At 36.1% G+C, this 17,266-nt stretch overlaps 1 protein-coding gene across 1 annotated transcript in view; it reads right to left on the bottom strand.

The window, feature by feature from the left end:
- Positions 1–17,266, bottom strand: part of LOC134542320 (lachesin) — a 588,254-nt gene that overhangs the window by 435,566 nt on the left and 135,422 nt on the right. The window contains exon 2 of the mRNA XM_063386470.1: positions 10,444–10,500. The gene's annotated coding sequence lies outside the window, so the exon portion shown is untranslated. The remainder of the gene's footprint in view (positions 1–10,443; positions 10,501–17,266) is intronic.

The following is a 17,266-nucleotide window of genomic DNA, read 5'->3' on the forward strand; positions in this document are numbered from 1 at the left end:
ATTGTGAAGGTTCTCGTATTTTCATTAATAAAGGTAGTTAATAATATAGCGAGCTTATCACTTAAGGTAAAAAGTAAGAATTGCATTTAACAAGACATAGCAAAAAGTTTAGTATTATTAGGTTTTATTTACTTATATATGCGGGTTAGTACAAATAAAATTTTAAAGCATATTTTGCCTGTCTGCCAGCCTTTTTAAATATTGAAGTAAATGCGATTTCTACGTTCCTAAGCGAATTAACTACAAACCTGTATTCTAGCTCGACAGAACTATAAATTTACGGCCAATATAATTTTTTATGCTATCTTTATAAAGGTTTTAAGTTAAAATCAATATAAAATGGAAAGTTAAAAAAACACCCACCACTTACGCACTTTACACGCGTGGTAAAGTAGAGTTATGTAGAACTAGGTTTCCTTTCGGAACGACAGCGGACACACGGGGCGCAAATGTTTGTCCTGGATTGTAGGACACCTTGTAAAATTAAACAGACAACAGGTCCGCGCGTGGGTTGGAACAGGACGTCCGTTGTTTTTTCATCCGCGCGGCATCGCGGGCAATTAATCACTTTCGGTGACGCCGGCGTCGGACCGGAACTGGACGCGACGGGGCAGACAGGCGGGACCTCGCCAAGGTCCGGTTTCCATGGCAACACAGTGCGTATTGCCGTCGCACCCGTGCAGGGTTGGGCCCTTGTCCGGTTCTCGCTTGATGACGATGATGATGATGACGATGATGACGGTGACTATAACTTAAGGCGCCTCCTCCTCCCCCCCCCCCTGCCAGCCCGGGCACACTTAACGGTGGATGTGCAGACCTTCAGGTAAAACCACGCGATTTCAAAACTACTCAAGATATCCGAGTATAATCTGCTTACGAAAAACATTTAAGAATTCGCTGAGGACCAGTAGGTTGTTATGTTTCCGGATAAAGTAAAAAAAAAAAATAATAATTATATTTTTAGAAAAGTTAAAAATGGTTAAAATGCGTGTTTTCGGAGCAAATTTAGGCATAAAAGGAACCGGTGCAGATTCTTGAAAACACTTAAGGGACTCGCATTACAACTTTATCTAAATTTCTCCGTCATATAATGTTACGGTCGCATAGTTATCTCGTGCACGAAGGAGAAGACTACGCGCCTGTTCAGAGCCGTGCGCTTAAAGACGATATGAGCTAAAAGCACCAACGAGCGTCGCACGCATCATATCGCCTCACTATTAAATGTACACCCCTGACTAGGCGGGCCCCTTTACCCTATTGTCCTAGCTTGGGGACGTAGATCTACATCCACGATAAGTTAAGTCTCAATTAATTCATTTTTTTCATCTAGTCCAGTTGAAGTGTTTTATAACCTGTTTTCCGATATTTAAAAAAAAATATGTTTTTCAGCTTTGTTTCAGGTTAACTATTAAGTTGATAAAGGTAATTTATTTTGGATTTGTTTGATTTTCTTTGGATGAAGTATTTCTCTTCTCGAAAGAGTTTCTCTGTGTTTAACAGAATGCTTTACATCGTCGAAACTATAAATGAGAGTATTTATAGTCAAGAAAACGCACTTCTTCTCTTGGTTCTCGAATGGATACGGTTTACTATTTACAAACTATATTTTAAACGTCCGTATGTTGCTACTTCATCAGTAAGCTGATAATAATTTTCTGCTTGATATCGCCAAGTAAAGTACAAATGTCTTTTGACTCACTAAATATGTTTAGAAAACCATAGTCTTTCAAAATTCCACGAAATGCATATTTTGCCAAGTGGAGCCTATTATTATTTACCTGTAATGCACCGAGCACAGTCATGGGTTTAATTTCATGTCCAGGTGTCATCGCAATCGGTTTCTGCCTATCTGTTTGTGTGCTTCTACGAATACGAGTTTCCAACCTAAACCGAGGAGTCAAAAAGTCTGAAGGTAGTTCCACAGTAGGCACAGGGACGTCACTTTACAGTTTTTCGCGTTTCATCTCAAATTGTCAACACGAGTAACCCAAACATGGCACTTATCGCAGCGAAACTTCATACGAGAAGAATTCTTCATACATTTACTCCTCTCATGCCTTCGTGCATCATGAGCACATATCGCAGTAGCTTCAAGGATGTCTATTCGATGTAAAAAAAATTCAGATTGATGTAACTGCTGACACATAGTTGAAAAAAGGACATACACTAGACACACAATGGACACAGAGTCTAAAAAAACACACAGTGCCATGCAATGCACACTTTGGACATGTAGTGGATACATAATGCACATACTAAATACATTGTACACGCAATGCACGCTATGAACATACAATGGACACACAATTCACATACTAAACACACACTGGACATGCAATAAACATATTAAACACTCACTGTACATGCAATGCACACAATGGACACGCAATGAACACACAATCACCATACAGGACACACAGGTCATACACTCTACAAAAAGGACACACATTCCACAAAAAGAACACACTGAACACACGCTGGACACACATTCGACAAAAAGGACACTTAAACACTGGACACACAGTCGACATGCAATGACCAAAAATTGGACACACTTTAGTCAATAAATGACTGCAGGATGTATAAGACGGGGCTAAAGGTACTTAGATCATTCTACGTAGTTAGATGATTCACTGTTGACTGCCAGGCTTGCTTGATAATGTGGCATATGCTGCAGACTTGACTTCGCACATTTAACCAAAAGGGCGAAAATTTACACGACCATTCAACTCGGTAGGATACGATCGACAAATTACGACAGGCTACAAATGCTTCCAACTTTCTTTGGCTCCAATTGTCATTGGTTTCTAACTGCTCCAACGACATTTGGCAACAAGTCTACAAGGCAATTTGGTTACGAAGCTACAAATCTATTAGACTACAAGCCCACAAGGCTGCGAGGCTACGAGGTTACAAGTCTATTTAATTGATCTCATAGTTTAACTGGCGCACTTCACTCAGCCACATGCGTTTTATCCCAGAACTACCCATTAAACCTCAGCACATTTTTTAATATTTTTCGTAAACAGACTACACTCTGATCTTGAGCAGTTTTAAAACTGCGTGGTTCTTTTCTGAAGTTATTCATACCATATTTTTTGCAGAAGTAGGCGGATTCTTGGTAAGCTTTCTCCCTCGCCCTTTTTTATGACTCTTTGGCTCTAGTGTGTGAGTATGGTCACAGGGAACGTCAAACCCGCGGTACCAAGACAACAAGCGAAGCGTGAAACCGTTTGAGCCCAGTCGAAGGTTCTCAGACCTTCGCGACGGAAGAACTCACTCGCGAGTGCCCCCCCCCCCCTCCTTCAGACTTCGGGAGAATGCGGGGACGGACTGAGAAGGGGCATCGTCGCTAGTAACGAATACGCGTGGTTTGGCAGACAGGCGGTACGGCCGCATTCCGCAGCATCCAGCCTGCTCTTCCAGCGATGCGAAGGGGCAGGAAGGTTCCTGGAGGAGAGGGGTGGGACGCTTTTGTGAGCATACGAGAGAGGGGGGGTTTTTAGGCTTTTGTAGAGGGGGAGGGGCAGTTGTTCTGCCCTGCACATTCTGCGGTCACGACCTCTCGTCTTCTGACCCGCCCCGGATAAACGGCAGAACGACTACCTCCCGCCCACCACCTTCCTCCAGCATCCTTACATTTCTCCAATGTTCGCTGTCTTTTCGCGCATTCCTAACCCCTTCTCACTCTCGTTCTCTCTCTCGCTCTCTCGCTCTCTTGACGAGAAAGCGCCTACCGGCTCCTTTGCCAAAAAAAAAAAAAAATACCTCGGGGTTAGACTAAGTGGGGACCATCTAAGTATTCATATGAGCATGGAAAGGTTGTGGTTACGTTAATGCTGGTTGTAGGAATCCCGGCGAAGACTGGACTATTATTTACCTGCAAGTGGGAAGCTAACCGAGAGTTGCGATAAGCTTTTATTAGGCATCCTTGTTCATCTGAACTGGCTTATATACCATCTTCATCCTTGTATGTTTGATAAAGCAGGCGAGTGCTAAGTTCCCGACAAATGATTCACACCCAGGAAACTTAACACAAAAATGGTTTATTCGTACTTGTAAGTCACAAAAAAAAAATTCTGTTCGTATGAAAAGTCATGGAGGTTTCTTAATTTTTTTATTAACTGATTTATTAACCTGTTAAAACAATGGATTCGCATCGATAATCCGTATTTGAGCTTCTGTCAGTTTCATGTGGCTGAGTGAAATGTGGCAGTTGTAAACTTCATAATTTTGCGAATTAAAGACCCTAAGTTTCTATCATTATCTTAAATTTCGATTTTTTTTACTGGAATCCTGGAAATGATTCCAGACAACTGGTGGAAGGAACGTTTACTATACGTCACGTTTAGTCACTTGCACGATTACATTGCTCGAAGGTACCATAGCGTGTCTCCGACTCTAATTACGGAGTTTTGCTTATAACGTGAACATATTTTCAAAACATTGGAAGATTTGATGATAAAAATTCAAATGTTTGTTTTGTTTCAGTATTGCCTATCTGTCTTCTAATTTGTTACAGCACCATACAAAATCTATCCCAATAATTCTTGGTGAAATTTAGCACGATGTTAACATACCTATGCGATGAAGTAACATTACTTTATTTTTCATCCTGATTAGTTACAGGTCGTAATCATCGCTCTGAAACTGTTCCACGGTAACAAAGTCACGGCCAAAGCTATTTATAAATATAAGAATTAAGGATATCGGCATGGCAAACAACAAACTATAAAGTCCTTCCTCGGCGCGAAAAAAAAGTTAATGTTATAAGTATAATGGGTGCAGTGGAGCGTATTGAGAGAAAATGCATTATTTAATAATGGCTTATATATTTATCCAAAACCTATATAATTAGAGATGCTGAGTGATCATGAGACGATGATGGCGCTTTTTTTTCGAGATGGCTGGGAGGGGTTAAAGGGAACACCTCGAGGAAACCCAAGGGCTTACGGCAACGTCTGCCACATTTCCCACTTGTGAAAAAAAAATCCGTGTCTGACCTCGCCGGGAATCAACGACCCGATCGGTCTTGGTGTAAGGCGAGTTGTCTGATTACTCAACTTTCGTGAGCCCCGTATAAGAGATTATGAGTCCTAAAACTAATTCTTTTTAAAGATATTTCGATGACCAATGATTTTGGCTCAATGCATTTTTTAAAAATATATTATACGATTCTACTGTTTGTATTGCAGAAAATAATTACTTTAATATAATATGTGAGATCAGTTATTTGTATGTGTCGTTTTCTTCGGAGATTATTCTGCCTCTACATTATCATTTGTTGATTTTTTCGGCAAAATTGCTTGTACAGCAATCTCTGTGGCTGAACATACTTTCCAAAAGACCTGGAAAAACTGTACGCTCATGCGACATGGTGTGCAAGCATCCTGAGGGGTCAGACCTGGAAGGAAAGGTGACCAAGTAGAGCGATCACGGGGTTTCGCGCATCGCAGACGGCGCTATTGACTCGCCGTACGACTCGCGGCGACATCTTCTCATCCACCCTTTCGACGACCCCTTGCGATCCAGACATGCATCTATTCCCGACCAGGAGAGTGAGCAGGTTCATACGCCCGAAGCGAACAAGTCTGCGTGGAAGGTTAGCTTTGCACGGACGTCACAAACGAACGTATTTAGAAGGGATGAAAAGGAATTGGGGGAGGGGGGGGATGAATTTAACACCCCGAGGACACAAATGTTTTTTTTTCGCACTTTTAATCTCCTCTCCACCGTGCGTTCTTTTTTCCAGCAACACCGACCGCAAATAATTACTTACATTCCACTGCAGTTTCATAAGAAGTACGGCGAATTAACTAAAACCAACTTGCTTCGGGGGAGGTAGAACTTTGCAAGTGACAGCTTTCATTTATCTCGGGGTATCGTGAGGGACTGGTTTTTTATTAAGTTTTGATTTGCCCAAAGCGGATTGCGTTTTTATACTGGCTTTGTGTTTTCTTTTACTTAAATATGCTTTCTTTTTTAATTCTTTTAAGAAGGTCAAAAGTTTAAACTGGGGCCACACATGCCTTTAAAGCTTTTCCCGCCGTTGGCACTTCTAGTGTTTTCTAGTTCATCCCGATTTATAAACGTACTTTACCTGAGCTTAAAATAAATCAATCGCTTACGTAATAGTATCTCAGAATAAAACCTTTTTTGCACAAAAATATGTAATCATTAAATATTGGTACAAAAAAATTAAATATATATTTTAAAAGTTCCATATATATATATATATATATATATATATATATATATATATGTAAACAATTGATGTTATGAAATGACAATACTGACTCTGCAAATGGAGATGAACAAACTTAATTAACTTCCACGCTAATACCTAATCAAATCAATTTACTTATGAGGCTTTTAAAAGCCACGTTAAAAAATAAGGTGCCATACCTTACAAATGATTTTAAGAATTTATAACGTAATCAAGAAGAATTTATTATTTTAAGTGTTATTGATTTTGCCATTTAAATTAGTTTTTTTTTGCTTGTTTTCCATCGGCAGGAATTTTGAACAACGAAAGTCTTCACGTATTGGACGCTTAACTATAAATTAACGGATTTAAAACACTGATACAAACTTAGTGTGAATTCATAACTTCGTTAAAATTTGCAAGTAATATTAGCAGTATCGCACAATTGCACAGTTTCCTAAATCAGTGTTGAAACTTAGTTGAAGTAGTGCACTAAATAGAGAATGATCCCTGCTATCTAAAGTTATTTTTAAGTATTGGGGAAAAAATTCAATATGTCTTGATAACACACTTGGAAACGTGTTGAAGTCAACATTCTTGACGTAGTTAAACTGTTACATTTGATGTTGTCACTTACGTAGATAAAAAATAATTAATTTTCTCTCGGTTTTTACATCCGTAATTCTGTTTAAAATAACAGATTTAAATAGTGTAAGATGAGTTAAAGTAGTAATTTATAAAGGGTTTCATTAAAGTATCGTAAAAATAAGGCTTCTTATAAGGAACTACTGCCCTTCTTCAGGCCGGTTTTATCAACAGTTCGAGAAACGCAACAGCGTAATCTCTCAACGCACGCCTAACGCTATATATATATATATATATAGCCAATCAAAATAGTGCATCGCGAAAGTGGAAATGACACATCCGTTCCCATCTCAACGATTTTTTATAATTTCGAAGAACACATCGGTTATTAAAGAGGTTATCAATGTTAATAAAACTAAAATAATGTTAGTATGAATGTCGTATGCAAAACGATTTATTTGTTAAAATGAATTTATGATTCTATTAATTTAAAAAAATCACTGAACATTTATTTTTAATATGTAATGACTATCATTGTGAGTTAAATTTGCCCTAAAAAAATTTAAAATCCACAAATAGCATTAACAAGTTCAATAATTTAATCCAACACTACGTTGCATTATTTAATTCCGAAATCAGATTAAAATTTAAAAAGTTTTAAATAACTCAGCCCAAAAATAAGCTTTGATGGTGTGTCATGATTTAAAAACATATTTGAGGTTGTCTGTTCAAATATATTTGAGGGTGAAATATCGGAAGCCATTTTCTGTCCAACATCATCCCACCAACTCTATTGTCATATATGTTGGTGGAAAATATTTTACAGTGTGACAGTGCCTTTGGTCTACTCGGATAGGACTTGTGCGGTGTTGCCTGTCAGCTGCCGTCAGCGAGCTGGTGTTGACGCGGGGAACAGACGCTTAGAGGCACAAAGCGACCCTTTACTGTACTTGGTGCTCTACCAGAGCGTCTGTGTGCTCATTGTGTGCGAGAGTGTGTGTGTGTTTGTGTGCGTGCTCCGAGCGGAGGGTTGTCATAGGTAAGGAAGGACCGTCGGAAAGGGTTGGTAGGAGGTTGATGACGCGTTTAACACCAGGATGAAGAAGGGTAAGGGGGGACCTTTCCCGCTTCCCCCCACGACACCACCGAGCCAACTAACGCCCCCGCCGAACTTGAAAGGATTTGTAGTGAAGGTCGGGTAGAGGATGTGGGTAAGGAGGGGGAGTTGTAGAGGTGGCTCTGCGGGAGGGTGGGATGTTGAATCTAAATCAGCCGCCGATTACACATTACAAAAGTCGCCCCGTCGAACGGAGGTGAGACGTAGAAAACGTACGGAGGTGATCATACCCAACACAACCGATCTCCTCAGACATTTACACATATCTTTTTTTCTTTTTTTTTTAAAACAAGCTGTAAAATATTCGATGCATTGTTTTGCTGACCATTAACATTGAATGTCTCGTTGAACGATCTACTTGAACCATTTTTGTATCCACGCTACGTTGGCACCTTCTTGATATGGTTTGAATAATGAATGGAACAAACTTTTGTCCTGCTTTTTTTTCTTTGGTTGATCTAGTAAAAATAAATGTTTTATTTTACGTTGCTTTGCTTGCTAGTGTTTTAAATAAAACTTGTCTCTTATTTTTTTTTCATTATTCATTAAAATAAAATATTTCACTTTTAATTTGATTGAAATTGTTTTACTTCTGTCAAACATTCATGTAGTCATTTTTTTTCCCTCCAAACGCTACAGGTTAGGATGAAATAAGGAAAACAACTCTTTTTTTTTTGTTCGAACATTGAATAAATTTTACGCCACGTAGCCCTGGCCAGGACTGTTATCGACGAAGACATTTTTCCGAAGACCTCGCGGAAGATGAATTTTTCATGCGTTGTTTGAAGCAGACGCGCGCAGCTGCTGACGTTTGGTGAAGGACGTAAATAGATTCTCGGTTAAGCGAATGTCAACTCAATCGCGACGTTTCTTTAATAGAAAAGAGTGCACAAAACACTTCATATATTTTACCTGTCATCCCTCGAAGCTCACCTTCGCCTGTTGTGTTTGTTTCTGCATCGTAGTGCACTTATTTTATTTAAACTAGGAAATTTTTAATTTCTTTCGATGTTATACAATTTGTACGCTTATATGCGGTCAGAGTGTTTACCGTGACATTATGTATGCTTAGTTATTTAATACGCTTGAAAATCGTCTCAGCGTATTTTACTTCATTTCACTTGGAACAATATTTTTAAATTATATTTTTGTATTATTATACTCTAATTTTCCGTTAATATTTAATATTGTTTTGATTTGTATATTTTGAAAACTATGATTTAGTTTTATAAAGTAATTAATTAATATTTACTAAGTTTTAAAAATTGGTTTTATTAAAATTTTATTACATTTTTTAATTACAATATATTATGTGGCCCGTATTTATTATGTGGTTATTTTTATTTTTTGTGTTATAAAAAATTAAAATTTTATTTTTTGAATTTTTTTATGTTTAAACTCTTGAGTATTGAGATATAGAATAAGAGAATTGGAGTAGTCTATGTATGATAATTCCATTAAATAGCTATGTATTATTACTATTCAATAACGTAATACAATTCAATAACCCGTGGCTTCGCTCGAAGAGTTTCAGAATATTACTAATATTTTACCATTTTAAGAAAAGTGGTTTATTCCAAATATTTTTAACATTTTTGCTAGAGAAATAGACAAAGTGAATTATCAGGTGCATTGAAGATTAATTTCACAAAGAAGTTTAAGAATCATATTTACTTAAGTCGTTATACGCATGCTTTTTATTTATTTATTTATTTATACATTTGCTTTTTAGTATAGATAAAATATCTGATTTCATAACACGGTTTTTCGTGCAACTTCATCTGCGTGGACTTCAGAATTAGATCCAGGGGGTAATGAATAAACAATAAAAATGAATTATAAAAAGTGATAGATTATTCTTACTTGTATTGCAATTTTGCGCTTCATTTACATGGTTGATTTTTAGAATTTATACTTTTTCTTGACACTCATAATTGAATTATATATATATATATATATGTGTGTGTGTGTGTGTGTTGGTGTGTGTGTGTAGGTGTGTGTGTGTAGAAAAAAATAAATGATTTTGTATTTTCCACCAGTATGTATACGTTTTGGGCACTCGATACTCTTGAACAAGCAACATGCAGTAGAGCTTATCATGTGAGAAGTAGGGAGTCCTACCCAAATTAATTCCTGCCACCTTCAATGTTTATTCCTGGGACTTATTATTTTGTCATTATGAAAAAATACATTGTTTTAGATTCTACAAGGCGTTAAATAATTTTAAAAAAATGTTTTCAGCAGCACATGAGAGGACTTATTTTATGCCGATTATTTGTGTTTTGTGCAAATAAACCTACTAAAGTAAAATAAATAAACTTTCGAATGCTAACTTAAAATCTGTACCAAATATAATTCTATAATATGTACCAAAAATATTTTGTGAATATTAAAAGTAGCTCTTGACAGCCGTAACTAAGAATATAGGTTTTAAACATAATAAAATTTTAAATTATACATATTTCGAATATTTTTTCCCAGTAAATTGATCCACGTGAGCTTATTTCTTGCACATATGGTGAATTAGTATGCCTACCTTTCTCCAGTGGTGTCCATACACGCAGCAACACACTCCATTTCTTATTACTTCTCTCTGAAACAAAAAAAAAACACAATCTTGGTGTAATATTCTGTGGCCCGGTAGACACCACGGCTTTATTCAACATCTAAAATTAATTAACTTATTTATATATGTATTGTCCATTTCACCACAAAAGTGTTTTTAAAAAGGATATTGGACACGTAAAAATATAAGTGCAATGTTAAAGATCAAAAAGGTTATATAAAAATCAATCAAATAGGTATAAGTATAGACTCTAAATATAAAAATAGATACAAGTATTTACAGATAAAATTAAAATAGTAATACAGTTACAAATAGGTTCTATATTTTTTACAGTCAAAAATATATCTAAACAGCTTGAAGAAATTTGTTATTATTATAATGTCGCTAATATTCTTTGTGAGATTTTATGTCTTGATATTCATTCAAGTGAAACTTCTTTGGGCGCAATGAGAGAAACATTTAAAAGGCCGAATTTTAATGCAATGTCCTCGTGAAACATTGTTGTGAAACGTTTCTGACGCGAAAAGGACAGAGAATAGGTACTTGACCAAAGAGATGTAAAGAGACTACTATGCTATATACTTTACTGGGCTCCATTTAGTTCTCCTCTTTGTACGATGATCCGTCCCCCACCCAAAAATTATAAACCGAGATAGACGAACGAAATGATAGAACAGGAAGCGTGCGCATGCGTTTGTTTCAGAAAATATACATATGTATCCTATACAGTGAACTGTATATGCCTTGTATTTTACATTGGCTACCAACGTGCTCTCGTCCTTCCTTGTTCAACCAGCAGCGTAGAGAGCGCTGTTGAGACAGTCCCTGCATTTCCCGCATAAATCGCTCTACATGTAATGAATTTCATATTTCGTTCAGAGATTTGGCTGGTTCCAAATGGCAGAAACATTAACGCGCACAATTTTTCTTTATGGTGTACTTCAACAGTGAGTAAGTAGTATTTATTGTTAATGAAACATTATTTATTGATCAATAATTATTGTTATCCTGATCAGTAATTTTTAAGTGAGTAATAACTTGGTTAGTAATTGTTTATTTAGAAAATTGTCTTCTTTCTTTTTCTTTCTGACGTTTTCCCTTTACGATATACTTACGAGTCAAGGTTTAAATTGCCAAAGACGTTTCACTCCTATTACATGTACTGAGTTAGATTGGCTCCTTCTTTTTACGAACTTGTACTTTTTTTTTAGGTACCAACTTTTATTTTAACTTTTGTGAAATGGGCCCCTGGCGTGCAATGAGCCAGTCGCGGACAAGCGTAGTTTCACCGAGAAATGCGCGGGCCGTCGGGGTTATGAACTGACTCGTTTAAAGGTGACGGCGCGGAAGACGTCGCGTCGCCGAGTGTGGTCGCCAGCTGGGTTTAGCTCGGCAGCCTGTTTACCACGGGCTACCGACAACATCTTTGGCTGAAAGGTAAGTTAATCGCTTCAATGTTTTAAAGTTTACAAAGGTAACTGGGATTTTCGCCCATGCTGATGAATTCGACACCCCGGAAGAAATCGAACTAATTTACTTAATTTTTTTAATGACCCCATCCATCCTCCATTTTAAGAGAACTTTAAAAGCATGCCTCTAAGACTAATTTCTCTCTGAGTGCCTACAAATTAGTGTAGCAAAATTTTGGGCAAAGCTTTTTATTTGCAAAGTAATGTGTAGTTAATAAAGTTAGGCTGCAGCGGTGAAACTTTAACGCACATAATTTGTTACCGAATATTTGGCAATTTTAGTAAATTTTTGGAAGGAATTTCAGACTGACAGTTATGAGTGAACTGTCCCATTTCACTGGTTTTCTGCGCACTTTCGTTAATGCCAATGGTGACGCAAATAATTTCCAATTTGTAGAGGCCAAGAACGTTTTTTGCATTTCATAATAATTCTCAAAACAACTTCTCGCATGAAATTTAAGAGGTGTAAGGCCACGATATGGACTTGATGCATAGTTTTTTGCAAGTTTATTTAGAATCTTTCGGCATTGGCATTGGCATTGGCATAGAAAGTACGTGGTGTGTTTTTCATATCCTTTAACATGCTGTGTAAATTCATCCATTTGTTTTTCATCAAAGTTTTTTTAAACTAAAATCAACAATAAGCATTTATTTAAAAAAATTTAAAACTGCAATGTAAAAATGAATTGACGAAGGAAATATAACTTCATATAAGACTATAACAAACTGTAATAAAATAAAACTGAGTAATGTGAATAAATACGTTAAGAAATATATATATATATATGTGGTGTTTGGGAGCATTTACAGCAAGTTATAGCATAAAGAGGATTTGCTACTGATAAGAGAAGGAAGTTTTTAAGAGAAGGAAGTTGTAAAGATTTGAGTCATAACTCTTTTTTCTTTGAGAAACAATGTCTTGATAAAATAGTTGGGTTCCATAAGCTCTTATTCCTACGAAATAAACAAATAAAACCGAGGAAAAGTTTTAGTTAATGTATTCTTCCTTTTTTCGTACAAAATAACCCGGAATCTTGCTCATAAGCGCGTGCTGTTTGATATTTCGTAACAGTTATTTACTACCAAACTTTACTAATTCTCTACGTCTAGGTAATACGAAAACACTATGATAGCAATAAATAGTGCAGCTCAATGGAAACATTTTTTAATCCTTAGTATTTGCATGTTGGCCAACTGCAGACTGTGAAGTTGTAATTTATTTTCTCAGCGTAATTTTCTCCTTCTGAGCTGCGGTGAAAACGAATAGGCCTATTCATGCTGTTTCAACTACTTTCAAAGTGTCTCACGTTATACAACGTGTCTCAAATAAGTTTATTACTCAGAAATTGAAGTTAGACTTTGACATAGTGTCTCTTTTTAATATAATATACGTGTGTAACTGAAATAAATACGTTCAATGCTTTTTTCTCTTGTACGTAAATGACAGCAGTAGTAGTAGCAGTAGTATATATTTATTTCATGGACCCATTGTCATGTTGTCATGTTGTCGATCTGTGCATATGTTTGAAATATAATGCAAATAACTGAAATTTAAAATTTTGAACTTTAAGGCTCTCAAAGGAAAACTGTCATCGTATATAATATAATGAGACATATTTTGTTAAACAATACTTCAAGCTTTATCTGACGTTGGGTGCGATTTGGATGTAAACTAATGTCAAAAATTCCCTTTTAAAGGATTTTTTTAAAAAAAGCACACATACACAAACACACCCACACCCTCATATATATATATATGTAGGTGTGTTTGTGTATGTGTGCTTTTAAAAAAAAAATCTTTTAAAAGGAAAATTTTATTCGTGCTCTTTGATTCAGATATTTATATGTATCATATTTATAGTTTTACGAAATATGTATGACACTGTTGAGCCTTTTTTTTCGATTATGTGAAATGCTATTGGTGTACCTTCAAGTGAAGTCTAAGGGCGGGATTCATAGTCGAGGGCTTGTTTGGCGAATAAGTAATACTTTATAAAGTAGTGCTTATGCTTCAAGTAGTACTTATTCCAGTAATGAATTCATATACCTATACTTGACGAAGTAATACTTGAACAAGCACTTTTTATATTGGCCATGCTGTACTTGATGAAGTATCTCAAAAAGTAAAAGACGAATTTTGTGCCAACGTAACGCAAGCAAATATACTGCTGTAAATACATAGTTTACCTGTTTGAAAATAAAAATGCCCACGTTTCAAACCATATATGCGATTAAAATAATTAATAAATAAGATTATATTTATACTTTATTTGATAGTGAACTTGACTAACATAAATATGAACATGTATTAAAAACGAATTTACAACTACATAAATATGTTTTTAATGATTGTGTCGTTAAATTATGTTGGCCATCTTGTGTCTGTGATCTATATAGAGGTGTAAAAGAAACCAAAAAAGTGTACCCGTATGTATTCGTTACTATAACAATTTATACTCGTTATTATCGTATCGTTACGTTACTCGTTACTTCTGATACCGCATATGCTATGTTATGTTGCAGCAACGAATCGAGTCGTATAACGTACGCGTACTGTACGCGGCGTATAGTATGACGTCGCGTAAATAATAATAAATAGAATATAAACAATTAACAATATGTGATAATTAACTGTTTTTGATAACCAAGAAACAATAAAATCTCATTAGAGCGCCTTTTTTATATTATCTCTTTTACGATAAGAACAAAAAAAAACGTGAAAATACGCGATGATAAAAAACAAAAACATACATATTTCTAATTTGTAAAAAATACTTTCTTACGTTGTTTCTGTTCCAATCTCAAACTTTGTCTACACACACAATACCTTTAATAAACAGTAAAAAACTTGGACGACGAATTTCCAAATTATACTTTACTTAATAAACAAACATCGTTCTTTGTAACGTAAATTCATCGAATATGCGCGCGCATGCGTAAAACATACGAAAAATGCGAGTAACGAGATGGATTCGTGTGTAACGTTTCGTTACTCGTTACTAAATGGCGCACCCGTTACTCAGTACCGAATACATACGGTTTGCTACAGCTCTAGATCTATAAGCGGGTGAAGTTAACCACGTGGTAGCGAAACAACACACTAGCTGCAGAAGAGGTTATGTACGTAGCCTGTATTGTTTACAAAACTAAGCGGCAACTATTTGTTTCGTTTCTTTTCCCCAAATTAAAAATTGTTTACTCTCTCAATTTTAATTTAATATATGGAAAAATTAACGGGAATTAATACCTTACATAACTTATTCCTTACAACAAACAAATCCGTACCAGTACTTGAGTCACCTAGATAGCCGACTTCATGAAGTATTACTTATATCAATGAATAAGCATGGCTTAGGCTATTTGATTATGAATACTTGCGAAACAAGGCAAACTTATTTCATGACTGTGAATTCGTATTGAGCAGTACTTATTTGACGCAGTGCTTCGTGAAGTATTACTTGAAGTAGTCCTAATAAGCAGTGCTCTTTTTGTTCGCTATGAATTTAATGCCATACTTAAGCATGCATATAAGCGGTACTTTTTTCAAGTATTGCTTATATCACCACTATGAATTCCGCCCTTTGTTATCTCATTCTTTGGTTATCTTCTCCACTAACCTCTTTGTTATTTCAGGCTCCAAAGTAACAGTTGTTAGGAACCACGTTAGTGGAAACCTCAGAAAATTATTTATTTTCATACAATATAATAACTGATAGTTCACGCATTAAAAAACATACCGCACAACATCCTTCATATTGATTGAGTTTTAATCTTTAATGATAGCTCTGACAATAAAATTTAAAGCCAAGGTGTCATGATGAAGGACCAAAGAGGACTTTAATATTGCCATCAGTTAGATTACATGGTCAGTACACCTGAAATTCTCAGGTCGTGTTGTAAAAAAACTTTAGTCATTTGTGGATTGGTTCTTCTTTTGTCAAAATCACACTGAGAGTACTTACAAACGACAGCATTGAATACTTAATTTTCTCATTTTTTTTCGTTCACTGAGTATGATCTAAAAGGGAATTAGCGCTATGCTTTTTTTTCAGGAAATCTGCATTTATTTTTATCACAGTAGGAAATATTTCTGAATTTAACTTCTTTCATTTGAAGTTTATATATTCGCAAATAGCGATTTCAAGTTCAGCACGTGCATTGGCATATATTTACCTCTGCTTTACACTTTTAGAAACTACAATAAATTTGCATACATTACAACGATTAATTAACTTCTAATAAACGAAGAGTATTTTGATTTTTGAGTTGTAAGTTTCGTTATAAACTAAGCTAAACTAACACGTGGACTAAAGAAGAATGTTGTGAAAAAGTTTTCAAAAAGTTTGATAATATACCAAGAATATTATTTTGTATTCTTAGAGATCGGATAATTTCGCGAATTAATTTCGCGATAGGCTAAAATACAAATAGTTATACCTCAGTGCTGCCTCTGCTATTGGCTCACAACTCACCTGGATGACGCTGGGCCAGCGAGAAACACCCAACCAAAGCTTTATCGAATCACAGGCTGCTACGTTGGGACGTCTCACAAGACAGCAGCCAATGAGTGGGTGATATTTGATGGAGTGTACGTAGAACAATGTAGTTCATCCTGGAGGTCATTGAACCCGCGAATTTTTCCGGTCCCTATGTATTCGTGTTCTAAGAAAGTGATCTCGGTGTCCGTATATTTACGAAGATGACCGTAAATTTAGGGAAGATCCGTGGATAATTTAAGACCATCATTCTTCGTAAACTGAAGGTGAAACAGTTTATCAGTGTAAATGGACGCACCATCTTGGAAGGAAGGGGCGGACTCAAGAATACTAAACGGTCGAGCCGGTACGTCAATCTGTGTACGATAAGCTAACATGCGGTGTTTAAAATTGCTACGTCATCTCACTAGTGATAAAAAGAAAATTCAACGTCGTGAACTTGAATTTCCCAGTAACTGTGAAAATGTATTCACAGCCACGCTGCAGCATTTTCGTGGCGAAGTATTGCCATTCCCGAGGACATACGCAACATTTCGACTTTTCGCGGTCTGTTTTCTTTCTTCAGCAAACAGCCGACACGTTTCCATAGAGCTCTCAGTTCCTTGTTTTAACTAGCTTATTATTCTGAGCAGTAAATAAATATCGTATGCTAAGTTCAACTTTAGATACCGTTTAGCGACCCTTGAATAAATTCATGAAACGTGGCGATAAGTTCAGATAGAAGAAACAAAGGAGTACATCCAGAAAACCAATCGGCTAAAGACGAACTCAGTCAAGCTTTCCGCAAAGTTACTACTACACGTAGTAAATTTACGTGAACTATACAAT

This window comes from Bacillus rossius (genome assembly GCF_032445375.1).
Source record: "Bacillus rossius redtenbacheri isolate Brsri chromosome 4 unlocalized genomic scaffold, Brsri_v3 Brsri_v3_scf4_2, whole genome shotgun sequence".
In the NCBI taxonomy this organism is placed as follows: domain Eukaryota; kingdom Metazoa; phylum Arthropoda; class Insecta; order Phasmatodea; family Bacillidae; genus Bacillus; species Bacillus rossius.